The 26,215-nt window shown below is 40.5% G+C and overlaps 1 protein-coding gene across 1 annotated transcript in view; it reads left to right on the forward strand.

Annotated features, from left to right (window-relative positions):
• The window catches only part of EGLN3 (egl-9 family hypoxia inducible factor 3), a 457,661-nt gene that overhangs the window by 83,379 nt on the left and 348,067 nt on the right, over positions 1–26,215 (forward strand). Inside the window, exons 2-3 of the mRNA XM_081547999.1 lie at positions 4,947–5,058; positions 16,764–16,928. The gene's annotated coding sequence lies outside the window, so the exon portion shown is untranslated. The remainder of the gene's footprint in view (positions 1–4,946; positions 5,059–16,763; positions 16,929–26,215) is intronic.

A 26,215-nucleotide genomic window follows, 5' to 3' on the forward strand; every position in this document is an offset into this window, starting at 1 on the left:
TCCATTACTCTAGGAGATGGAGTATTCTTGCCTGGAGAACCCCGCTCCCTGACAGAGAAGCCTGGCAGGCCACAGTCTACAGGGTCGGAAAGAGTTGGACCCGACCAAAGTGACCCTGCATGCATAGACACAAGACTTTTTTTGCCTGTGGCAGCACTGCCCCAGTGAGAGTTGAGCGTAAAGGTGGCGCAGCTGCTTGGCTTGCAGGGACCCTGGCAGTGCCAAATGTGCAGGGACAGGACTGCTTCCAGTGCAGGAGTTATGGCCCTATCAGAGTCTTTTTTCAAGCCTCTTGTAGCTGGCGATCAGAAGGCCTCTTTGGCCAGTCTTTCTCTGTAGCTCTGCCCGTTCAGGCACTTAGAGGGCTCCCTTGCCTGGGGTTCTCCTCTGTTGTTTGGTGCATCAGGCACTTAAAGGGGCACCCTGGGTGGGGTCCTACTCTGTAGCTCAGTGCCATGCGTTTGATGGGCCAGCCTCTCTATTGTTTGGCTGCCATTGCTGGCGTGTTAGGGGAGAGAGGCTATAGTGATGGCTCCACCGACTCAGCAGTATCACCTTGCTTTCATGGCTGCCCAGCTTTCCTCCACAGGCATTTCCCACCACAATCTCCTCCCTCACATCCCCTTGATCCATCTCTCTGCAGTCAACAGCAGCCCTCGCCCTGGGATTGCTCCACAATACCTAAACTCCAGCTTGCAGCCGCTGAGCCTTCCAGGAGATCTGCATCCCTGTCCAGGGTATGTATGGCTGCGACAAGGACTGTCTGATTCTCATTCCAGTTAGGCTGCCACAGATCAACTGTTTCACTCTCAGGCTTAAATGTTTCTCCTCTGACTCAGATAGTTGCCCCGATGTGGGGATCAGACCCCTGCTTCAGTCCCCCACCTGTTGAGGGCAGGTCCAATCCTACTAACACTGCTGTTTTTCCTCCTAGTTCCTTCATCCTACCGAGTTTTGCATGGGTCTATATATTCTTTTCTGCTGGTCAGGTACTCCTGTCTGCTCTAAGCTGGTGTTCTGCGTGCACTTTTGTGTTTGAAGGTGTATTCCTGATGTGTCCGTGGAGAGAGATGTACTCCACGTCCACCTACTCCTCCACCATTTTGTTCTCTACCTATTGATTTTTATTAATCCTGGTGTGGCGGAACTAGGAGATACTTTGCTAGGGATAACAAATGCCAAAGGAGATGTCACAGTCTCCTAGAGACGGCTGTAACATTATCTCCCACTCTGTACACTCTTCTGCAAGGTTACCTTGCTATTCTTCCATCAGGAGATACAATCTGTTTCTCCATTCCCTTGGATCTGGACAGGTCCTGTTTCTTCTTTGACCAGTAGAGCATAGCAGAAGTGATGCTGTGCCTTTTCTAGGTGTAGCCGTTAACCAACACAGCAGCTTCTGCTTCCTGTCTCTTGGAAGTCAAACAGCATGTAATAAAAGGACCTATCCTGAGACCACAGTGCTGTGAGAGTCCTCAAACATGTGAAGAGGTGTTGGCGGCTGAGACACCAAGTGGAGAGAGAGAGTTGCCAAGGAGCACTGAGGTTTCAGACATGTAGAGAAGAAGCCACCTTGGAAGTGGGTCCTCTAGCCCCGACTGCCTGTATATATGAACTGCCCCAGGCAATTCTGATTCATAAAACTGTGAGCAAAAGAAAAGGATTGCTTGAAGCTACTATGTATTCGAGTGGCTTGTTATGCAGCCAGGGATGACTAAAACAGAAGTAACTTTAAGCTGTTCCTGGTACTATACCCTGAGTAGTCAACAGTAGTGGGCACAACTTTCCTGTCTGCATGGAGTTACTTTCATTTAGCAGAATGGACCACAAAGGGAGTAACTACTGGTCACTGATGACAATTTTCAGCTCTCAGGTGCTTAAGTCTTTAAAGGTGGTCTGTTTTACCATTAGGACAAGATAATAAACCGAACTTATACATATCTGAGCTAAAATTTCATGATTCATTTTGAGCAAGAGGAAAATAATTCAAGTATGTGATTCTATTTGCCTATCCGTTTGCAGTTTCCAAAGTACTTTTTCATGTCTATTTCCACTTTCAATCTTCCCATTGAATTTGAGATAGATAGAAGAGGTTCTATTTTTTTCCATTTTTTAAATAAGGAAGTAGAGGCTCAAAAATGTTATTTGACTTGCCTATAGCCATGTGAATAGTTTCAGAGGTAAGGCTAGAATCCAGATGTCTTCACTCACAGCCTGTTTCTAGTCTAGCAGCCAATCATCCTCTGAGTTGGGCAAAACAGAGAATGGATTGTGGGGGAGTGATGCCTCTAGCTGATGTTTTAACCATTATTGTAGGTGTATGTTCAATGAAACTCACTTGTTTCCAAGACAACAGGATTCAAAGGAAAACCTCAATTGCTCGGGAAGAGGCAGATTCACTGTCATTTCCATCCCTTTGAAGAACTGCACATTTTGATGGGCAAAGTGCCAGAAGTAATTAAACCAAATAACTCCACAGAGCCCTGATGGCGCAAGAAAGCAGAAGAAAAGCAACATATATATATATATATATATATATATATATATAAATGTGGATGTTGCTTCTGCTGTGAGAGTCTTTCAACAGAAATCATGACAATCCAGGAAAATCCAGGGATCAACACTCTGTAGAAAAGAACAACAATATGGAAAGAGAAAGAAGGAAGCATTTTGAAATGGAGAGATGGGGAGGAGGGAGGAGGAAAGAGGAAGAGATAGGCAAGGCCGAGGTGCAGTCCTGGCCCCTCAGTCCTTTCCCTGGTCCCCAGGGGGAAGAAGCAGTGGACGAAGCAGTCAGATTTTACCGCGAATTCCCTGAGTTGAATCTAGTGACTTGAAGCATTCATTTTGCCTTTATTTGCTTTTCTTGTGAGGTATCTGCTTGGCTCTAGTTTCCCATTTTTGCTGTGGAGATCAAGAGATTTGGAACAGAGCAGATATGGAATACATTTTTCTGTACTGGCTGCATGCCATATTTTATTATAATTTTTTGTTAGCTTATTATAGGATGGGAAATTTGATCTCTCAGGCATGTGAGAGGAAGGAGGCTCTTTTTTTTACTGAGGTATAGTTGATGTACAATATTATGTAAGTTACAGGTGTACAACATAGTAATTCAGAATTTTTAAAGGTTGTATTCCATTTATATTATTATAGAATATTGGCTATGTTCCTTGTGTTGTATAATATATCCTTGTAGCTTATTTTGTACATAGTAGTTTGTACTTCTTAATCTCCTACCCTGGTCAAGGAGGAGGTACTTTTGGTTTCTTCCATTATGGTCTTTAATTCACTCAACATTTACTGAGCTGCTATTCTATAGAAGGCCCTGTCCCAAGTATTGGGGATTCAGGAACGATAGGGCACTCCATTTAGTGGTTCAAACTTAATGTGCCCACTTGCCTGTTCTTCACAGCTAGATAGTTAAAGTGCCATAGCTCTGTTGTGAGCTACAGAGTGATTGCCCAATGCATGGTTTTTATGCAACATGCATTTATTCATGTAACCAACAGATAATTATTACATCTTAATAAGAGTCAGATACCTGCTATGTTTTGAAGTTTCAAAAAGTGAATAAAAGCAACATGTATAACAATGAATTAATAATTTGAATTTATTAAGAACTGTACAAATCAGTAAGGACAAATAAACCAACAAAAAATGAGTAAGTGATATAAACATGGGATTCACAGAAGAGAAAAATATAAAAGGCTAAAGAACATTTGAGAAGATGTTCACCTTCACTAAGCTAGGGAAGAAAAGCAAATTAAAATCAGCACAAGGTATTATTTTATTTTTACCTACTAGTATGACAAAAATGAAGTTTATTAATATTCACTGTTGTTGAGTTGTGGGAAAAGAGCTGCTTTCCTGTGCTTCTGGTGGGAGTGGTAAATGATCCCTGGCTTTGGAGGGCAATTTAATATCTATTAAAATTGTTTCTATCAAGAACAATTGGAAACAACCTAACTGTCCCTAGAGTGGATAGATAGGACATGGTCTATTAGATGGTGAAATATTACTCAGAGAAAAAAGTTAGAGCTATCCACATCAACATGGATCGATCTCAAAAATGTATCATAGAGTAAAAAGAGCGAGCTATAGAGTTGTATGTATTTTATGAACATTTATGTGAGAAAACCCACAAAAATTAATACTATCTATTTTCTATGGTATAGCTAAACAGCCTGGTAAAGATACATATTAGATTATAGTAGAAGGTTATCGTTTGGGTTTTGGTTATCTCTTGGGTTTGGGGGAAAAGATTGAAAAAATCTAGGGGACTTCATTTATATTTGTAATATTATATATTTTAGGCAAATACATCATATAAAATTATAATTTATTTCTAACAATTAACTAGAGAGAAACAGTGTACAGAAAGCAATTCTTGTCTTTGACTATGGACAAAGCTGGGATTAGAACCCAGTTCTCTAATTTTCTGGTTCAGTGATTTGTCTCTTGGATGTATGATAAATTTAATTTGACTTGCTTTCTGCAAAGTGAGATCTTTTCAAGTTGGCATGAAAGTTAAGGCATTTTATTTATATCTTTGTGGGGAATAGATTTTTCTTTACTTTTTTCTTTTTGGCTGAGCCACATGACATGTGGGATTTTAGTTCCCTGACTAGGGACTGAACCTGTGCCCCTGCATTGGTAGCACAGAATCTTAACCTCTGGACCACCAGGAAAGTCCTAGATTTTTCATTTAAAGGAATTATTAAAATTTAAAAATGAATAGATGTCAAGAATATTTATAATTTATTTGTTAGGTATTGTTGTTGTTGTTTCATCACTAAGTCATGTCTGACTCTTTGTGACCTCATGGACTATAGGCTCCTCTGTCCATGAGATTTCCCAGGCTAGAGTACTGGAGTAGGTTGCCATTTCCTTCTTCAGGGCATCTTCCCAACCCAGGGATCAAACTCATGTCTCCCGTTTTGTAGGTGGATTCTTTACCACTGATCTACCTGGAAAGCCCATGTGTTAAGTAGAGAGACTCATTAAGCTACACTCAGTTCAAGGAATAGAAGACATGCATTTTTCAAAATGGAAATGGTAAGAACTTTTGGATTTTCCTATCAGAGACAAAACCTAAAGGGCTTAATAGTTTCGTTAGCACCATTTCCACAACTCCCTAGCAGCCAAACAGATTAAACAAATGGCCGTATTTGGAAAATTGGAATCTTTTTCTTTTTGTGTGTTAAATGGCTACTCATTGATTTATCTGGGCTGCTTCTAGAGGGCAAGAAGTCACACAAAGCTCTGAGAGATGTTTCCAGAGGTAAATAGTGTCCAAGTGTATTTAGCAAATGATAATGCAAACCATACAAGATAAATAGCATAAGGAAGCAAAATGTGCATTTGCTGTCTGAGAAGTAATTGAAAATTTATAGTTTGGGAATAGCTAGTTCAGAGCTGGTAGAAGTGAGGGTCTTGTTTTCGTTGATGAAAGAATCCACGTTCTTTGGAACTCAGTGGGGACTTAAAAGGAATTTACCCATCTAAGTAGTACATTTTTGAGGTTTTTAAATCTTTATCTGAGAAGCAATTTAAGTAAGAACTGGTTAAGACTGTATCCAAAATGCAGAGAGAGAGCAAGAAAGAGAGAAAGAGTCCCTCCACCCTTCCACAGACACTTGTGTGAAAGGAGGGACAGAGGAGGGCGGGGAGAACAGAGACAGAGGGGACAAGTGGAGTTTAAGGTCACAGTCTTGTCTTCCTTGCTCTTTAAGGTATTGGGGGCCACGAGCTTTTGTATACATGGCATAAAAGCCTTAAATGCTGCCTTTTTAAAATGACAGATACTTATTCCAAATGAAGGTTAGAAAATTGCTGGGTAGTATAAGAGATCAGAACTAGAAAGGAATGATTAATGAGTCCCCAGAAGATTCTGACAGCCATTTGAGGCCCCTGAGAAGCCATTGCTTCCTGAAGTCCCAATTCTCTCTTTGCAGACAATGCTAGAGCCCTCAACTCCTTTCCTCACCACAGCTTGTAGTGTTGCCAGATAGATTCAGGATGCAAAATTTGGAACATCGTCGCATGCAAAATGATTTATTGCTTATCTGAAATTCAAATTTAACTGAATGTATTTTTATTTTCTAAATCTGGCAACTTTATGTTCATGAAATATGTTTGCCCTTTTTCCTTCCCTGATTCTTTTTTCTAATTTTGATCAACAAAGTTTTCCATCCCCTGGAGACCCCTGACTACTTCAGACGGGCCTGTGTCCGGTAATAATTTTCCTTCTTCAGGACCCATAGTCTAATTCTAAGGAGGGAAAGAGTGTACAGCTCTCATTTCCACCTTCCCTGACATTTTCCTTCCTGTGCTTGAAGATTATCCCACCATTTCAGAGAATTACTACTGCCTACCAGCTAAGAAGTTCTTTCCCTTCAACATCTTCACACAGTGGAGAGATTAGAATGTATCTCATCATGCAAGAATATTCAAGATTAAGAAAGAATTATAATCTTATCTCTAAATACTACCCTCATAGCTCAAGTCGGTAAAGAATCTGCCTGCAATGCAGGAGACCTGGATTCAGTCCCTGGGTCAGGAAGATCCCCTGCAGAAGGAAATGGCAACCCACTCCAGTATTCTTGCCTGGAGAATCCCATGGACAGAGGAGCCTGGCAGGCTTCAGTCCATGGGTTCGCAAGAGTTGGACACGACTTAGCGACAAAACCACCAACCATAATCTTATCTCTAAACACTATAGTGCCTAGAGGGGCATGCCAGGAAGAGTCTGTCATCGGAAAGACCATAACCTTACTTGTAGCCAATCACAAACACACTTGAAGTTCAGAAGATGACCAAGCATTTCTTTACTTTTCCTTTTGGGGTATTCTTTCATCCACTCATAGTTAGCCTTGGAGGAAATCTAGAGAGTTCTCTTCCACTTGGTTTGCCCTCCTTGTAGATGAGCCAGGAAGACCTGTTACCTTTTCTGCCTTAGGAGGGTGATAGAGGGCTAGCACCTCATCTATGGATGAGAATCTAAGCAAGGGGTTGGCAAATTACAAACTGTAGGGCAAATCCTCCTTACTGGCTGTTTTTCTACAGCTCGTGAGTTAAGAATGTGTTTTACATTTTGCTTGTGTGCTAAGTCACTTCAGTTGTGTCTGACTCTATGTGACCCTATGGACTGTGGCCCGCCAGTCTCCGCTATCTATGGGATTCTCCAGGTAAGACTGCTGGAGTGAGTTGCCAGCCCTTCTCCAGGGCATCTTCCCAACCCAGGGGTCGAACTTGCATTTCATTATGTTTCCTGCATTGTAGATGGGTTCTTTACCCCTAGTGCCAGCTGGGAAGCCCAACTTGAGTAAAATAACCAAATGAAGAATAATACTAAGTGACATGGAAATTACACAAAATTCAAATTTCACTATTCATAGTTTTACTGGAACACAGCCATGCTCATTCTTTTATATATTGTCTATGGCCACTTTCATGATCTAAGGGCAGAGCTGACTATTTCGACAAAGGCCATGTGGCCCACAAAGCTTAAAATATTCATGATCAGGCCCTTTTTGTATAAAGTTTACTGATCTCTGATTTAAGCAATAAACTTTTCCTACTGATAGTAGCTGCCCTTGAGAGTATAACTTTCAAGTGTGTTCACTGCCTAGGTTATGAGATCCCCTTATTACATGGAATGGATCATTTAGAATCGTTTTGGTTGCCAGGGACAAAATATGCTACCCTAAGTGCTCTTTTGGTTGTGTGGAAGCCAGTTGCCTTGTGGCTGCTCTAATGGTGCATTCGTGTTGACTTGAAAACTTTCTCTTGGATTCAGTTCAGTTCAGTCTCTCAGTTGTGTCCGACTCTTTGCGACCCCATGAATCGCAGCACACCAGGCCTCCCTGTCCATCATCAACTCCCGGAGTCTACCCAAACCCATGTCCATCGAGTCGGTGATACCATCCAGCCATCTCATCCTCTGTCGTCCCCTTCTCCTCCTGCCCCCAATCCTTCCCAGCAATAGGGTCTTTTCCAATGAGTCAACTCTTTGCATCAGGTGGCCAAAGTATTGGAGTTTCAGCTTCAACATCAGTCCTTCCAATGAACACCCAGGACTGATCTCCTTTAGAATGGACTGATTGGATCTCCTTTCAGTCCAAGGGACTCTCAAGAGTCTTCTCCAACACCACAGTTCAAAAGCATCAATTCTTCAGCGCTCAGCTTTCTTCACCGTCCAACTCTCACATCCATACATGACCACTGGAAAAACCATAGTCTTGACTAGACGGACCTTTGTTGGCAGAGTAATGTCTCTGCTTTTAAATGTGCAGTCTAGGTTGGTCATAACCTTCCTTCCAAGGAGTAAGCATCTTTTAATTTCATGGCTGGAATCACCATCAGCAGTGATTTTGGAGCCCAAAAAAATAAAGTCTGTCACTGTTTCCACTGTTTCCCCATCTGTTTGCCATGAAGTGATGGCACCAGATGCCATGATCTTAGTTTTCTGAATGTTGAGCTTTAAGCCAACTTTTTCACTCTCCTCTTTCACTTTCATCAAGAGGCTCTTTAGTTCTTCTTTGCTTTCTGCCATGAGAGTGGTGTCATCTGCATATCTGAGGTTATTGATATTTCTCCCGGCAATCTTGATTACAGCTTGTGCTTCCTCCACCCCAGCGTTTCTCATGATGTACTCTGCATAGAAGTTAAATAAGCAGGGTGACAATATACAGCCTTGACGTACTCCTTTTCCTATTTGGAACCAGTCTGTTGTTCCATGTCCAGTTCTAACTGTTGCTTCCTGACCTGCATACAGGTTTCTAAAGAGATAGGTCAGATGGTCTGGTATTCCCATCTCTTTCAGAATTTTTCACAGTTTATTGTGATCCACACAGTCAAAGGCTTTGGTGTAGTCAATAAAGCAGAAATAGATGTTTTTCTGGAACTCTCTTGCTTTTTTGATGATCCAGCGGATATTGGCAATTTGATCTCTGATTCCTCTGCCTTTTCTAAAACCAGCTTGAACATATGGAAGTTCACGGTTCACGTATTGCTGAAGCCTGACTTGGAGAATTTTGAGCATTGCTTTACTAGCATGTGAGATGAGTGCAATTGTGTGGTAGTTTGAGCATTCTTTGGCATTGCCTTTCGTTGGAGTTGGAATGAAAACTGACCTTTTCCAGTCCTGTGGCCACTGCTGAGTTTTCCAAATTTGCTGGCATATCGAGTGCAGCACTTTCACAGCATCATCTTTCAGGATTTGAAATAGCTCAACTGGAATTCCATCACCTCCACTAGCTTTGTTCATAGTGATGCTTTCTAAGGCCCACTTGACTTCACATTCCAGGATGTCTAGTTCTAGGTGAGTGATCACACCATCGTGATTATCTGGGTCATGAAGATGTTTTTTGTAGAGGTCTTCTGTGTATTCTTGCCACCTCTTCTTAATATCTTCTGCTTCTGTTAGGTCTATACCATTTCTGTCCTTTATCGAGCCCATCTTTGCATGAAATGTTCCCTTGGTATCTCTAATTTTCTTGAAGAGATCTCTATTCTTTCCCATTCTGTTGTTTTCCTCTATTTCTTTGCACTGATCGCTGAGGAAGGCTTTCTTATCTCTCCTTAACATTCTTTGGAACTCTGCATTCAGATGGAAATATCTTTCCTTTTCTCCTTGCTTTTCACTTCTCTTCTTTCCCCAGCTATTTGTAAGGCCTCCTCAGACAGCCATTTTGCTTTTTTGCATTTCTTTTCCATGGGGATGGTCTTGAACTCTGTCTCCTGTACAATGTCACAAACCTCTGTCCATAGTTCATGAGGCACTCTGTCTATCAGATCTAGTCCCTTAAATCTATTTGTCACTTCTACTGTATAATCATAAGGGATTTGATTTAGGTCATACCTGAATGGTCTAGTGGTTTTCCCTATTTTCTTCAATTTAAGTCTGAATTTAACAATAAGGAGTTCATGATCTGAGCCACAGTCTGCTCCCTGTCTTGTTTTTGCTGACTGTATAGAGCTTCTCCATCTTTGGCTGCAAAGAATATAATCAATCTGATTTCGGTGTTGACCATCTGGTGATGTCCATGTGTAGAGTCTTCTCTTGTGTTGTTGGAAGAGGGTGTTTGTTATGACCAGCGAGTTCTCTTGGCAAAACTCTATTAACCTTTGCCCTGCTTCATTCTGTACTCCAAGGCCAAATTTGCCTGTTACGCCAGGTGTTTCCTGACTTCCTACTTTTGCATTCCGGTCCCCTATAATGAAAAGGACATCTTTTTTGGGTGTTAGTTCTAATAGGTCTTGTAGGTCTTAGAACCATTCAAGTTCAGCTTCTTCTGCGTTATTGGTCGGGGCATAGACTTGGATTACAGTGATATTGAATGGTTTGCCTTGGAAACGAACAGAGATCATTCTGTCGTTTTTGAGATTGCATCCAAGTACTGCATTTCGGACTCTTTTGTTGACCATGATGGCTACTCCATTTCTTCTGAGGGATTCTTGCCCACAGTAGTAGATATAATGGTCATCTGAGTTAAATTCACCCATTCCAGTCCATTTTAGTTCACTGATTCCTAGAATGTCAATGTTCACTCTTGCCATCTCCTGTTTGACCACTTCCAATTTGCCTTGATTCATAGACCGAACATTCCAGGTTCCTATGCAATATTGCTCTTTACAGCATCGGACTTTGCTTCTATCACCAGTCATATCCACAGCTGGGTATTTTTTTTGCTTTGGCTCCATCCCATCATTCTTTCTGGAGTCATTTCTCCAGTGATCTCCAGTAGCATATTGGGCACCTACTGACCTGGGGAGTTCATCTTTCAGTGTCCTATCTTTTTGCCTTTTCATACTGTTCATGGGGTTCTCAAGACAAGAATACTGAAGTGGTTTGCCATGCCCTTCCCTAGGGGACCACATTCTGTCAGACCTCTCCACCATGACCCATCCGTCTTGGGTAGCCCCATACGGCATGGCTTAGTTTCATTGAGATAGACAAAACTGTGGTCCATGTGATCAGACTGGCTAGTTTTCTGTGATTATAGTTTCAGTGTGTCTGCCCTCTGACTCCCTCTCGCAACACCTACTGTCTTACTTGTGTTTCTCTTACCTCGGATGTGGGGTATATCTTCACGGTTGCTCCAGCAAAGTGCAGCCGCTGCTCCTTACCTTGGAGAAGGGGTATCTACTCACGGCGGCCCCTCTTGACCTTGAATGTGGAGTAACTCCTCTCGGCCCTCCTGTGCCTACGCAGCCGCCGCTCCTTGCACGTGGGGTAACTCCTCCCTGCTGCCGCCCCCAAACTCCGGCCTGGGGTAGCTCCTCTCAGCCACGCTTAGAAATGTATTAATATTATCAAAACATTTTCAATTGATCTAGGCTTCTCTCCATCTCCTGATCTGCCTTCCAGTGTGTGGGCTTTATATCCTTTATTCCTTTTCCAGAGATTCTCCTATCGGTAACTAAATGCCTGTAGTAGTTTCAGAATTGAGAGTCTCACTTTACACTGGTTCCTAACTGTTGTCACATCATGGCAAACATAGAAAATGTTTTTTGTACAGCACATTGAGATAAACTAGAGGGATTTGTGAGGGTCTATATAGGGCTTGGTGAAAAAGATCTATTATATATTTTTATAATTATGATATGGAAAAGAAAATAAAAAAATATTATGGAAGATATCAAATAAAAGACTTGTATAAATGTTAGTTTTCATTCCAATGAAATGAAAAGGTCAGTTTTTATTCCAATGACAAAGAATGTTCAAACTACTGTACAGTTGCACTCCTTTCACATGCTAGCAGGATTATACTCAAAATCCTTCAAGCTAGGCTTCAGCAGTATGTGAACTGAGAACTTCCAGATGTACAGCTGGGTTTCAAAGAGGCAGGGGAATCAGAGATCAAATTACCAACATTTGTTGGATCATGGTGAAAGCAAGGGAGTTCCAGAAAAATATCTACTTCTGCTTCACTGACTGTGCTAAACATCTATTTCTGCTTTATTGACTATGCCAAAGCCTTTGACTGTGTGGATCACAATAAACTGTGGAAAATTCTGAAAGAGATAGGAATACTAGACCACCTGACCTGCCTCTTGAGAAATCTGTATGCAGGTCAGGAAGCAACAGTTAGAACTGGACATGGAACATACTGGTTCTAAATCAGGAAAGGAGTACATCAAGGCTATATATTGTCACCCTGCTTATTTAACTTATATGCAGAGAACATCATGAGAAACGCTGGGCTGGATGAAGCACAAGCTAGAATCAAGATTGCTGGGAGAAATATCAATAACCTCAGACATGAAGATGACACCACCCTTATGGCAGAAAGTGAAGAAGAACTGAAGAGCCTCTTGATGAAAGTGAAAGAGGAGAGTGAAAAAGCTGGCTTAGAACTAAACATTCAGAAAACTAAGATCATGGCATCCGGTCCCATCACTTCATGGCAGATAGGTGGGGAAACAGTGGAAACAGGGGCTGACTTTATTTTTCTGGGCTCCAAAATCAGTGCAGATGGTGACTGCAGCCATGAAATTAAAAGACGCTTACTCCTTGGAAGGAAAGTTATGACCAACCTAGACAGCATATTAAAAAGGAGAGACATTACTTTACCAACAAAGGTCTGTCTAGTCAAGGCTATGATTTTTCCAGTGATCGTGTATGGATGTGAGAGTTGGACTATAAAGAAAACTGAGCATTGAAGAATTGATGCTTTTGAACTGTGGTGTTGGAGAAGACTCTTGAGAGTCCCTTGGACTGCAAGGAGATCCAACCAGTCCATCCTAAAGGAGATCAGTCCTGGGTGTTCATTGGAAGGACTGATGTTGAAGCTGAAACTCCAATACTTTGGCCGCCTGATGCAAAGAGATGACTCATTTGAAAAGACCCTGATGCTGGGAAAGATTGAGGGCAGGAGGAGAAGGGGATGACAGAGGATGAGATGGCTGGATGGCATCACCGACTCGATGGACATAGGTTTGAGTGGACTCCGGGAGATGGTGATGGACAGGGAGGCCTGGCATTCTGCGGTTCATGGGGTCGCAAAGAGTCGGACATGACTGAGTGACTGAACTGAAATGAACTGAACTGAAAGCCTTTGATTATGTGGATCACAACAAATCTGTGGAGAAATCTTAAAGAGATGGGAATAACAGACCACCTTACCTGTCTCCTGAGAAACCTGCATACAAGTCAAGATGTCACAGTTAGAACCTTACATGGAACAACTGATTCAAACTTGGGAAAGGAGTACGTCAAGGATGTATATTGTCACCCTGCTTATTAACTTAAATGCAGAGTACATCATGTGAAATACTGGGCTGGATGAATCATAAGCTGGAATCAAGATTGCTGGGTGAAATATCGACAACCTCAAATAGGCAGATGACGTATTTCTAATGGCAGAAAGTGAAGAGAAACCAAAGAGCCTCTTGAGGAGGGTGAAAGAGAATAGTGAAAAAGCTGACTTAGAACTCAACATTAAAAAAATTAAGATCATGGCATCCAATTCCATCATTTCATGGCAAATAGAAGGGGAAAAAGTGGAACCACGACAGATTTTATTTTCTTGGACTCCAAAATCACTTCAGTCACATAATTAAAAGACACTTACTTCTTGAAATCTGTGACAAATCTAGACAGCATATTAGAAAGCAGAGATATCACTTCACTGACCAAAGTTCATATATTCAAAGCTATGGTTTTCCTAGTAGTCATGTATAGGTGTAAGAGTTGGTTCATAGAGAAGGTGGAGTGCTGAGAAATGGATGCTTTCAAATGGTGCTGGAGAAGACCCTTGAGAGTCCCTTGGACTGCCAAGAGATCAAACAAGTCAACCCAAAGGAAATCAACCCTGATTATTCGTTGGAAGGACTGATGCTGAAGCTGAAGCTCCAACACTTTGACCATCTGATGTGAAGAGCTGACTTACTGGAAAAGACCCTGATGCTGGGAAAATTGAAGGCAGAAGGAGAAGAGGGTGACAGAGGATGAGATTGTTGGATGGCATCACTGATTCAATGGACATGAATTTGAGCAAACTCTGGGAGATAGTGGAGGTCAAAAAGACTGGTGTGCTACAGTCCATGGGATTGCAGAGTCAGACACAACTTAGCAACAGAATAACAACATGACTTATGTATGTATGTATGTATGTTAATAATTGCACCAAGGATTACGATATACCTCCTTAAATTGTCACAGTTTGCCTTCAATTAATATTATTCTACTTTACATAAATGTAAGAGCCATAGAGTAGTAAGCTTCCATTTATCTCCCTCCCATCATTTGTGTTTTTATTGTATTACATTTTACTTCTACACCTGTTATAAACATTACAGTACATTGTTACTTTTATTTTATACAATTGTCTTTTTAAAAAAGCCACTTTATTGAGATATAAATTCACATACTATAAAATTCACCCATATTAAGTACAGAGTTCATTGGTTTTTGGTGCATTACATTATTACTTTAAAAAATTGTGGTAACAACAAAATTTGCCATTTTAACTTTTTAAATATACATTTCAGTGGCATTAATTACTTTAGAAATGTTATTACCCACTGTTTATTTCCTAAACTATTTTGTTATCCTGAACAGAAACTCTGTGGCTATTAAGCAATAACTCCCTATACCCTCCTTCCCACAGCCCCTGATAACTTCCAGTCTTTCTCTTTCTATGAATTTACCTGTTATAAGTATCTCATATAAGAGGAATTACACAATATCTGTCCTTTGTGTCTGGCTTATCTGGCATAGCATAATGTTTTTAAGATTCATCTATGTTGTAGTATATATGAGAATTTCATTTCCTTTTAAAGCTTAAGTAATACTCCATTGTATATATATAGTGATAGTGAAGTCACTCAGTCGTGTCCAATTCTTTGCGACCCATGGACTGTAGCCTACCAGGTTCCTCCATCCATGGGATTTTCCAGGCAAGAATACTGGAGTGGGTCGCCATTTCCTTCTCCAATGTATCTGTGTGTGTGTGTGTGTGTATATAATATTCCATTATATGTATAACACATTTTATTTATCCATCCATCTGTTGATGGATTAGTTAATTATTTTTTAAAGAAACTAAGGAACAAGAAAAATTTGCTGCTTGTATACATATCCATTTTTTTTTTATTTGCGGAACTTTTTGTTTGCTTATATAGAACTGAATTTTTATCTGATATATTTCCTTTTATCCCAAAGAATGTCATTTTAATATTTCTAAATGCAGCATGTATCTTCTGGAGACTAATTCTCCCAGATTGAATTTTTTCCTTCATTTGGAAAAATATTTTTGCAGTATATAGAATTTTAGGTTCACAGTTTTTTCTTTGAGGCTTTAAAGATGTCATTTCATTGTCTTCTAGATTCCATTGTTTCATGATAAGTCATAGTAATCTTTATTGTTTTTCTCGTATTTGTGATGCATCTTCTTTTTTCTAGCTGCTTATTTTTTTTCTCTTTCTATTTGGTTTTTCAACAGATTGCTGTGATGTGAATAGGTATTGTTTTGTTTTTATTCTGATTGGAGTCTGTAGAATTTATTGGATCTGTGGGTTGATATGTTGGTTTTTTTAAAACTCAAATTTGGAGAATTATATATTCATTATATTATATCATTGTATTACTCAAATATATTTTATTATATCACTCCATTTTCTGTCCTCTCTTTTCAGACTCTAATAGCAAGTATATTGGACTACTTGATATTGTCATTGAGGCTCCATTGATATTTTTCAGCTTTCCTTTTCTCTGTGTTTCAATTTGTAGTTTTATTGCCTCATCTTCAAGTTCATTAATCTTTCCCTCTGTAGTGACCATTATGCTAAAAAATTCACCCAGTGAATTATTCATTTCAAATACTGTATTTTACAGTTCTTGACTTTACATTGTTTTATCCAATAGTTTCTATTTATCTACTGAGATCATCCACAAGTTCACTTGTCATGTCAGTCTTTACCTTTAAATTTTTTTTTTTAACCTTTAAATTCTTGAACATATTTGTAGTGGGTGTTTTAAAGTCCTTGTTGGCTAATTTTGATATCTGTGTTATCCCTGGGTCTATTTCTATTGCCTCCACCCCATGCACTTAGGGTGAGGACGCATTTATGATACAGCTACCTTTCAAAATTCTGAACAGGAGTCAAAGCACAAATAAACTTTCCCGGTATCTTCAAAATTTAAGTTAGATTCCATAACTCTCTGATCCCTTCTGATGCTCTTGTCTAACTTTATAGTCCTCTTTAACCTTAACCCCCTTTCCAAACTTTCCTTCTTTATTTTGACTCAACTCAAAGTTTTTTTTTCCAGTCTGGAACGAAAGACCTCAGTTTCAAATTTGTGGTACCTAGGGATCTGTGGACGTACACTTAGAAGACAGTAAGAATTCTTTTTTTCTTTAAAAGGAATCTGTGTTTTACATGAATTGAAGAACTTACACATTTTTTACTTTATATTTTATAATAAGACAGGGGTTATCAAACTATAGATCATAATCTAAATCTGACCTGTGGCTTGTTTTTGCATGGAGCACCAGATAAGAATGGATTTTACATTTTTAAATATTGTAAAAAGAAGAAGAAAAAGAATATGCAGCTGAGGTTTTGTGTAGCTCTCAAATCTAAAATATTTACTATCTGGCTTTTTATAGAAAAGTTTGTCAAGCTCTGTGTAAAAGGCTGGAGGGGATAAGGAATCCTCTGTCAAGTGGAACTGTGACTCCAAGTGTTTATTTTACCTTTTCTTGGGCTGAAAGAAGGTGAGGTAGTACCACAGCCTGTCTTTATCTTTGCAGAGCCTTCAGTTATACCCTGATGCAAAGGGTAATTGTTTTGATCTGTGGTAACACATCCCTTACTCTGCTGACATGAGCATGGAGACATGGACATCCTCACATGGGCCAGATGGACCTGAAGGCCCAGTGTAAGTCCTTATGAGAACATCCCTCCAGCTGACAAAGGTAAGTCAGAGCAGAGACACCTCTGAGCAGAACACAGCTGTCTTCAAGCAGAGCTCTTCTCTCTCTTCTGCTATTTGCGTGCTGTGAGGACTTATGTTAGTGAGGAAAGAGAATGTGAGTATCATTTCTGTTGGGTGGTACTGTGAATCCTCTCCAGGCCTTTGGGAGGCCTGTGTGGGATGGTAGCATGCTGTATGTTAGGTGTTGGTTGTGAACAGCGCCATTTATCATCTCTGTGACTTTTAGGCTGTCTGTCAGCCTTCTTAGAGCAATAAGTAAGTGACTGTGGGTCTCCAGAGATTGGAAGTCTTCTCTTTTCGTGTAATGGCCTGGTGAAAAGGGGCTGAAATATAGCTTTGCTCCATAATTTCTTTATCATCCTCCTTTTCCATATTTAAGTGCTATTATCAGGAAGTCATTCTTCTCAGAAATAATTTGAAAGAAAGTTGCTTACAAAGGCATCAAGCAAAGGGGACAACTTGGGTAGTATCAAAATGGGGAAGTGATTGAATTCCAGGTTATTTCTCCATTCTGTCTGTAGAAACTGGGACATATAGATAGCAAAGCAAATAGGAAACTGCAGGTAAACATGCTGGAATGTACAATGGGTAATGGATATTGAGGGATGATCTTGTCATGCATGCTAAACAGATACTTTTATGAGTTTAAATTTAATTAGCATTTGGAAATTAACAAGGCTAGAAAGAAGGGCAATGGGTTTTTAAGTGATGGCGATGGATAGGTACTGTTTGGAGTGTAAAGATAAATGAAGATTTAATTTGTAATACATAATGAGTCAGGTGCCTATAAAATAACTTGTTTTTCAAGTTGTTATCACAGAATAAAACAATGGAACCATTTGAGGCTAGACAATGACTATTATTACAGTTTTTGGCTAAAATCAGTTTTGTAGATGGATATTCATTTGTATTGTTCAAATTGGATAATGTAAATATTTCACTATCTCTATTTCTTCTTCAAGGAATAGAGTATGAAGATAACTTCTGGTCTTACGTCTTTTGTATGTTTACCTTAAGTAGTGTGTGTGTTGGGCTTCCCTGGTAGCTCAGCTGGTAAAGAATATACCTGCAATGAGGGAGACCCCGGTTCAATTCCTGGGTTGGGAAGTTCCCCTAGAGAAGGAGTAGATTACCCACTTTAGTATTTTGGGCTTCCCTGGTGGCTCAGATGGTAAAGAATCCGCCTGCGATGCAGGAGACCTGAGTTCAACCCCTAGGTTGGGAAGATCGCCTGGAGGAGGGCATGGCACCCCACTCCAGAATTCTTGCCTAGAGAATCCCATGGACAGAGGAGCCTGGTGGGCTGCAGTCGCAGAGTCAGACACAGCTGAGCACAGCACAGTGTGTGTATTGGGTCAGGATATGCTCCTGGAGGAGAGGGAAATGGAGTTCTGTACCTTCTCTTCTAGATCTTTTCATGTTTAGAGCATTTGTTGTTTGATTATCTTTTTGGCGGAGGGCCTGAGAAATGAGGAGCAAATAGATTCTCCATCAGTGCAGGAGATGAGAAGGCAGTGCTATTTCTTGAGGACTTAGTTAAGAGTTAAGTGGCTCAAGAGTGCAGACAGTGGCTCATACAAAGTGGGTGCATGGCTGTGATACAGCCGTATAGAAGGGAATTCACGTCAAGGTTCAAGTACCAGCCTTGCAACTAACTGCTTCTCTCTCTCTCTCTCTCTCACTTTCTCTCACAGTCATGTCCTGTGAGCTGGGGAGGAGTCATTTTGGGCAGAAGTGGAGGACCAGGCTGCAGTGTTTTTAATTTATGCTAGGAATGAATTTGTGTTTCTGTTTTTCATTTTCTCTTGTTTCTTTCCAAGGACATGCATTTTAGTGGGTGTATCTTGGAACATGTGGGCAGTCCACGCGTTCTAAGGAAACCTAGGAATTCACCCAGGTCTTCAGACCTAGGGAAAGGGACATAGAAGACCATCTTGTGTGGCCATTCTCAGACCTGACTCTGCAACTAGGCCCCTCTAGGGCCTGAAAAATTCAATTCCTAGGCCCCACTTATAGAAATTCTGACCTAGTCATTCTGAGGACCTAGGAGTTTATGGTTAAAGAAAGCACCCTGGTGGGTTTCACTGGGCAACTGGGTTTGGGAACTTTGAAACCAGTTCCTCTCCAGCCCATGTGTGGGAACACACTTCAATCCTCCCAGTATGTGGAGACTATAAATGTCAGATGACACATACAGTCATAAATTTTGGCATCAGAACACTTTGCCATCTTTGGGCCTTGTTGTTTCTTTGATCTTTTTAAAGCACAAACTGTCGCCTGCCTCTGCTTCCCGCCCCTGGGAGCCTTCCACGTGACCCAGGTTTTGGGGGTGGGAGTCGCTGTAAGAACCAGTCTCTGGAACCGTGTTCCTGTAACATGCAGCCTATAAGAGGGAATATGAATAATCCAGACCAGGCCTTGCACAGGCAGCACCTTGTGAGCTTCCTGCACAGGGCCCTGCTATGCCCTAGGGAATCCGGAACTTTCTTGCCAAGGGGAGTGATGAGGTCAGTGTGCTGAAGTTTCCGCCCTGGAAAAGGCGAAGCAGGAAGGTGACTGGAAAATGCTGGTTTACAATAAAATGTGTTGGACCCTCACAGAACCCCAGAGGGAAGTAAATTTCGTAACTTTGTTTTTATCATTGTTTCTAAATTTCCATAGTGGAGAATTAGGGACTAGTTTCCAAGGTGGAGATCCTTTGCAGCCTTTGTGTATTTTGAAGTGGGGTCTCGGGGGCCTCAGGGTGCTCTTGAGGGCAGGGCAGGGAGGAGACATCACTGCCACTCAGGGGCACCTAGAATAAGAGCTAGAAGATTTACGAGGTGTCTGTGTGTGGTTAAAACCAGGGCAGGGAAGCAGTTCAACTCTTCACTGACAACCATTTGTTTGAGATAAATTTAAACAGGGCTGTTAAGAGAGTTTCATGTTTGTGCAAGTGCCTTTCATGAACCATAGTTTCCAACCATTTAATAATGACCTTGGCACTTTGAGCAGAACAGCACAATTCTCAGTCTGTCCCCAGCTTTGCAAAGAATACTTCCTGTTCTCCTTAATCGCTTCTCCCATCTGGGAAGCACCAGGCTCTCTGGAAGACACCTGTTTTCTTGCCGGTTGTTTGCAAAGCTTGGATCCCTGGCTGGTCCTGAATAGTTGTGAGTGAGGAGATGGGGGCCAGAAGGTCAAGCTGCCTGTCCTGTGAAGCAGAAAATCACAAAGTGTGGGTGAATGATCCCCATCATCTCAGGGCCTGCTTGTGAATTCCCAAGTGAGGCTACACATGGTTCATAGAATTTTTTCTTAGTAAAGGTGACTTCTGTTCATTTTGAAGAGGAATTCATGGAGAAGGAGAAAAGAAAAATTTTGAAGATGAAAATCAGAATTAGAAGAAAAAAGAAACATATACAAAGTTGCAGGAGGAAAAAAAATCTTTAGTTTTTATGTCCTGAGGAGACCAGTGCCTATATTATAGAAGTTTATCCTATATATCCATGAGTAGATTGCTTGGTGCTTGGTAAAGACAATGATTCTTTTTTTTTTTTGACAGTGAGTCTTTTTTTTTTTTTTTTTTTAGCATAGAGTTCACTGGCTTTTTTTTTCTTAGTTTACTTTTAATTGGAGGATAATTACTTTACAACATCATGTTGGCTTTTGCTGTACTTAACAATTACACAAGGCATAATTACACAAGGGCATAACCATGTTTTTAGTAAAGTAAAGTAAAAACAAGAGTCTTAATTACATAGACATGTTTTTAGTAAATGTTCCCATGTTTGTGGGCTCTGAGAACCCAAAATTATAAAGGCTGAGGTTGAGGATAGGGTGATGTAGTGTAAATTTTTTGACTTTTTCTCAGTCCTTGTGTAACAACAGGGGTTACTGAAGAACTGGCCTCAGGCAACTTTCAGCAGGGGCTTACTGGCTTTAGCAATCTTTCCTGGCAGCATAATGTACTTCCCAGCATTGGCAATTCCCACTGGGACAACTTCTCACAAAAGTCTGAGTGGCCTGTACCTCCCATTCCTCTATGAAGCCACCACGGACTTGGACATTGCAAATATCACTGTGATGTGGGCTTGCAGGGTAGCAGAGAGATTGTGCAAGAAGTATCAATACAGTATAAAACTCAACCCCTGCCCTCAGGTGCTGTACTGTCCACATGGGAATTCACCCATGGAAAAGGCTTAGAATGTTTGTTCAAGTATGTTAGAATTGATAAACTTCGAAACAAACAATAGCAGAGTCCAGGAGTGATTAGAGTGTCATAGGGCTAATCAACAGAGATATTTTAAAAAAGAGAGCTTAAAATTCAAAACCAGGTAATAGAATAATGATAATACTAATAATGAGCAGGTGACAACATAATAAAATACTGTGATATTTTTCCAACACTCAAAGCTCATTTAGAAGTTGACCCCATTTGTTAGAGTACTTGTGAGACACTCATTATCCTCATGTTGTAAGCAAGGAAGTGGAGGCTCAGAAGAACTGAGCCTTTGTTTCTAGCATGTTCCACGCAGAACAATACAGAACTCGGATTGCAGGATGAAGCCTTGACCTGTCAAAGGAGTCCAGCAGTTCACATCTCCCTCTGGCCTTTTTCAAGCTCCTTCTGAAGATAAGCTATTACATTAATTATGTCACCATGTTAGTGTCTTTTTTGGAGGGAGAAGTGGTAAAAGTAATTTTTGTTGTTCAGTCACTAAGTTGTGTATGACTTTTTTGCGACCCCATGGACTGTAACCTGCCAGGTTCCTCTGTCCCTGGGATTTTCCAGACAAGAATACTGGAGTGAGTTGCCATTTCCTTCTCCAGGGGATCTTCCCCACCCAGGGATCAAATCTGTGTCTCCTACATTAGCAGGCAGGTTCTTTACCATTGAGCCACCAGGGAAGCCTGTAATTTTTGGAGAGTTATAAAACTACGTTTGAAGTCATTTCATTTTTGCATATATACATGAAAAAATGATATATGCCAATTTGTTAGTAGTGGTTATTTCTGATATGTATAATTATAGGTTATCTTTACATTTTTTATCCTCTTGTAAATTATAGAAATGAGTATGTGTTGTTTAGTATTAAAGAAAAAAATCCCTAAAATAGTAAATCAAAAGAAGAGATTCCAGGGTTTAAAAAAAATTTCTAGTTTATTTTTAGGATGTTCTACCTGTTTTATTTTCATGAAATAAAATATTTAACTAAATACTAGAAAAGTCAATTTATAATAATCAGTTTAATTTGTAACTTTTGTATGTATATATGTATATTGTATATATTATTATTCTTTCTTTAATCAAGCCCTTTCTGTTAGATATCTACTTTTTCAACTAATCATTATTGTAAGAAAAGCTAGAGCAAACACAATTGGCTAAAATAAATTAAAATCAAGTGGAAACATTCCTGCCCCCTGCCTCCCCAATATTGAAGAAATAGTAAAAATTCCTTTCTGAGAAATTTTCTTCATTTCCAGCCCAGCTATTTTTTAACCAGATTATGATCTTAACAAAGGAATGGGAAGAAAATAACCCATGTCAAGTACTGCAGCCACTCACAAAGGAGTCTTTATTGTACTTTCTGTTTTTGTATTTTAGTAGGTTTTAAAATCAGGAATGAATTATAGTTACAGTAGGAGAGACACAGTTCTTTTTAGACAGATATTCTTATTTACTGTAAGGATGATCAAGCACAATAGTACATAATTTTACAGAATCTTTAAATAGCATAGATAAAGAAACATTTATGTATATAGGGGGTATGCATGCACGCTCAGTCACTTCAGTCATGTCTGACTCTTTGCAATTCTATGAACTGTAGCCTGCCAGGTTCCACTGTCCATGGGATTTCCTAGGCAAGAATACTGGAGTGAGTTGCCATTTCCTTCTCCAGGGGTTCTTCCTGACCCAGGGATCGAACCCATGTCTCTTATGTCTCCTGCATCGGCAGGTGGGTTCTTTACCACTAGCGTGTAGGGGGTAGGGTGAGGTAATAACTTACTGTTTATCTGCCTGAACATCCCTGGACAGGATTGCAGCGTTTCTTGCTGAGCGCTTCTGTAGAACAATGGAACAGTTGCATTCTCATCATAAAGATTATGAGAACCAAATGTCCAAGGATAGTGACATTTTTTATTCAGAAAATATTGTGTTTCCAGCACCTTGCGAAGGAAGTAGGGGTGAGGAGGGCTTCAGAGATGAATAAAAAACCACTTCATATGCAACCTCTCACAAGATATAGCATCTCCTAGATATCCTTTAGGTTTCTGCAGAGCTTTAGAAACTCCTCTATATAGTAATTACTGCAATGATTTGTTCAGGGTTTCATCCCATCTGGTGGATGGTGAATTTCCCTAAGAGAGTCCCTAGAAAAGCTTCTTGTTTAATAAGAATGAATGGACAAATGAATGAATGGGCTATGTCATAAAGAGTGAAATGACTCTGTTGTACAAAGAGTGGAGGACAAGGAAGGGAAAGGTCAAGGGAAATGGTTTCATGGAGACGAAATGATGGCTCTATGACCCTATGAGATGTTTGTTACATCTGCCCTGTACTTAGCTTCTGTCCCTGAGATAACCACCCTGCTTGTCCCTTGCTCTCAGTGGGAAGGCTGCATCTAAGATTTGGTGGAAATCTTCAATGCAAGTCCTACACAGAGGTTGGAGTAATCTTTAAAGGGAGGATATCCTGAAAAGTTGAAAATGTAATAAATAGGTAATTGGGAAAATTGAGGTGGTGACAGACAAACTGTTAGATCTCTATCTCCTGATCTAATATTAAAATACAAGTCTTCATTAACCCTATTCCTCCAAGACTTGACCCCTTCCCCTTTTTCTTCCAGAAAACAAACTGGCATTTCTTGTTTCCTTCACAAAACAAAATGCAAAAATTGTTTAAGGAACCAAAATGGACCATTTATATAATAGACTCTGGTCACAGAGTTGGCAGCTGTGCCTTGATCCCTGTCCCCTCCTTTTTCCACGATAGCAAAAACCTAGATTTTTGGCTTGGTACTTGGATTACCACCCCCTCCCCAAGACTGTACTTCTCAGCTTTCCTTACAGCTATAGAACTCATATTAGCTGAGTTCTGGCTGGCAGATGTTAGAAGAAATGGTGAGTACAGTTTAAAGGACTGCATGCTTCTCTTCCTGTTGGCAGCCTTTTTGGGCCATGAAGTCACCTTGTGAATGGGAGCTGCCTGCAGTGGAGAAGCAAGATAAGAGAAACGTGAATGTGAAGAAGCCCTGAATGTGAAGGAGGTTTCTGAATGTGACGAAGCCCTATTCCAGCCCCTGACTAACCAACCTCTATACCTCTTGAAAGAGAGAGAAACAAATTCAAGCTATAGTTGTTTTGGATTATTCTGTTATAGCAGAACCTAATTCTGACTAATATAGCAACTGTGAAACTGAGGGGAGTATTTTGCTGATTTACTTCAATTCTGTCTCTGAGAACTTAGCACGTATGTTTCCTGAGCGCAGCACTTACCCTGGGAGCTCAACTGATAATGTAGTGAGAACTGGAGGCCAGAGCTCTGACTGGAAGTGTATGGCTCAGATTATAGTGAAGTGTTGGTCAGGGAGGAACATAGCACTGGGGAAAGAGCGTGGGCTTGGGGTCAGAAAGATTTGAGTTAAAACCCTGAATGTATCATTTACTATTTGTATGATTTGAACTTCAGTTTCTGTGGTTGTCAGGATTAATCAGATATACTGAGAATAAATAAGTAATTGATACTTAATAGGCACTAAAAATGTAACTATTATTATTAAAACACATTAAGTATTAACAGGACTTTATAATACAAGGCTTGTAAAACTCTTGCTTTTATAATTAATGGCAAGGCATTAATTCATGCTATCTAAATGAACTCTCATAGGTAGAAATATAAGTGCTATAAACAAAATCTGCTAGTGTAAAATTTTTAGATATATGATATTTTTGCTCAGCACTAGGTATAAAGGGATGACTTCTCTTGTGTATGAGAACAAAAACAAATATCATTGAATAAGACTTTGAGTAACTGCTTTGGGTCTGGATTCCTATTCTCAGAAAACAGAATCGTAGAGGCTAATTTTAGGAACTTGTTACAGCAGTGGCTTCTGGGGTTTCTGGGAAGACTAGAGAACCGAGGTTGGAAGATAACCAGCCAAGAGGAGCATAGTCTGGAGAAGCTCCAGCCACAGCAGGTGAGGGGCCTTGTGAAGACCCGCTGGAGCCCCTGCCCACTGCTTGGCACCTGTGAGCTGGGGAGGGGACAGTGGAACCTCAGCCATAGCCACCACAGAAGAACAGAGCCTCGGCAGCCACAAGGGCCTGTCTTCTTGGATCACCACCACCCGTATGGCCCCCTTAGGCCCTTAGTGTCTACAGGATGCTTGGGAGAGCCTAGATCACACATAACATGCTAGGTGCACAGGAGGGAAATGTAGTTTTGAGGCTTTTTAGACCATAGCCCTGAATGGTGTCATAGCCTGTGCTGCCCCAGAAAGCAGGGCCTAGATGAGGGCTCGGATGTAGGAAGTTTATTTTGGGAAGGGATCATGGGGAATAGAAATGGGGGATTTAGAAGAGCTTTAGGTCAGAGATGATGACATAAGTTGATTGATTTATTTATTTTTCAAGTAAAATGGTTAAGCAAAGTAATACACGTTCCCAAACTGGCCACCCAGAAATAACCGGGGTTAACATCTGGTGAACATTATTCCAAGCCTCTGTTTGTGCTGGTAAAATGATGGGTGGATAGGCATATTTTTGCTTGAATGTATCACATCTATTTTTCCCATTGAACTTAACATTGTTTCATTCTTTTTTGGGGGGCCTATAATTGCTTCACAACATCGAGTTGGTTTCTGCTGTACAATGAAGTGAATTGGCTGTGTGTATACATACATCCCCTCCCTCTTGGACTTCCACCCCTGTAGGTAAGCATCGAGCTGAGCTCCCTGTGCTATACCATAGGTTCCCACTAGTTATCTATCTTACACATGCTAGTGTATTTAGATGCCATAAATTTAAATTGACAAGTTCAACTCTTCTCATCATCAATAAAAATACAGACTCACAAGCTATATACAATTCAGTATGGAAATAAATTCACAGGAGTGGTGAGGATTCACTGTAAAAGTCTTATGTGCCACAGTTTGGAGATAAAACTGCTGCAGTTAGGGGGCAATTGGAGTAGTGTTATGAGAGACTGTAGGACCTGAGAAAGAACAAGGGACTGTGAGATGAGAAGCAAAAGAATGTGGCACGTGATATCTAACTGATAGGACT

Source organism: Giraffa tippelskirchi, chromosome 12 (assembly GCF_054371585.1).
Source record: "Giraffa tippelskirchi isolate mGirTip1 chromosome 12, T2T-mGirTip1v1.2.pri, whole genome shotgun sequence".
Classification (NCBI taxonomy): Eukaryota; Metazoa; Chordata; class Mammalia; order Artiodactyla; family Giraffidae; genus Giraffa; species Giraffa tippelskirchi.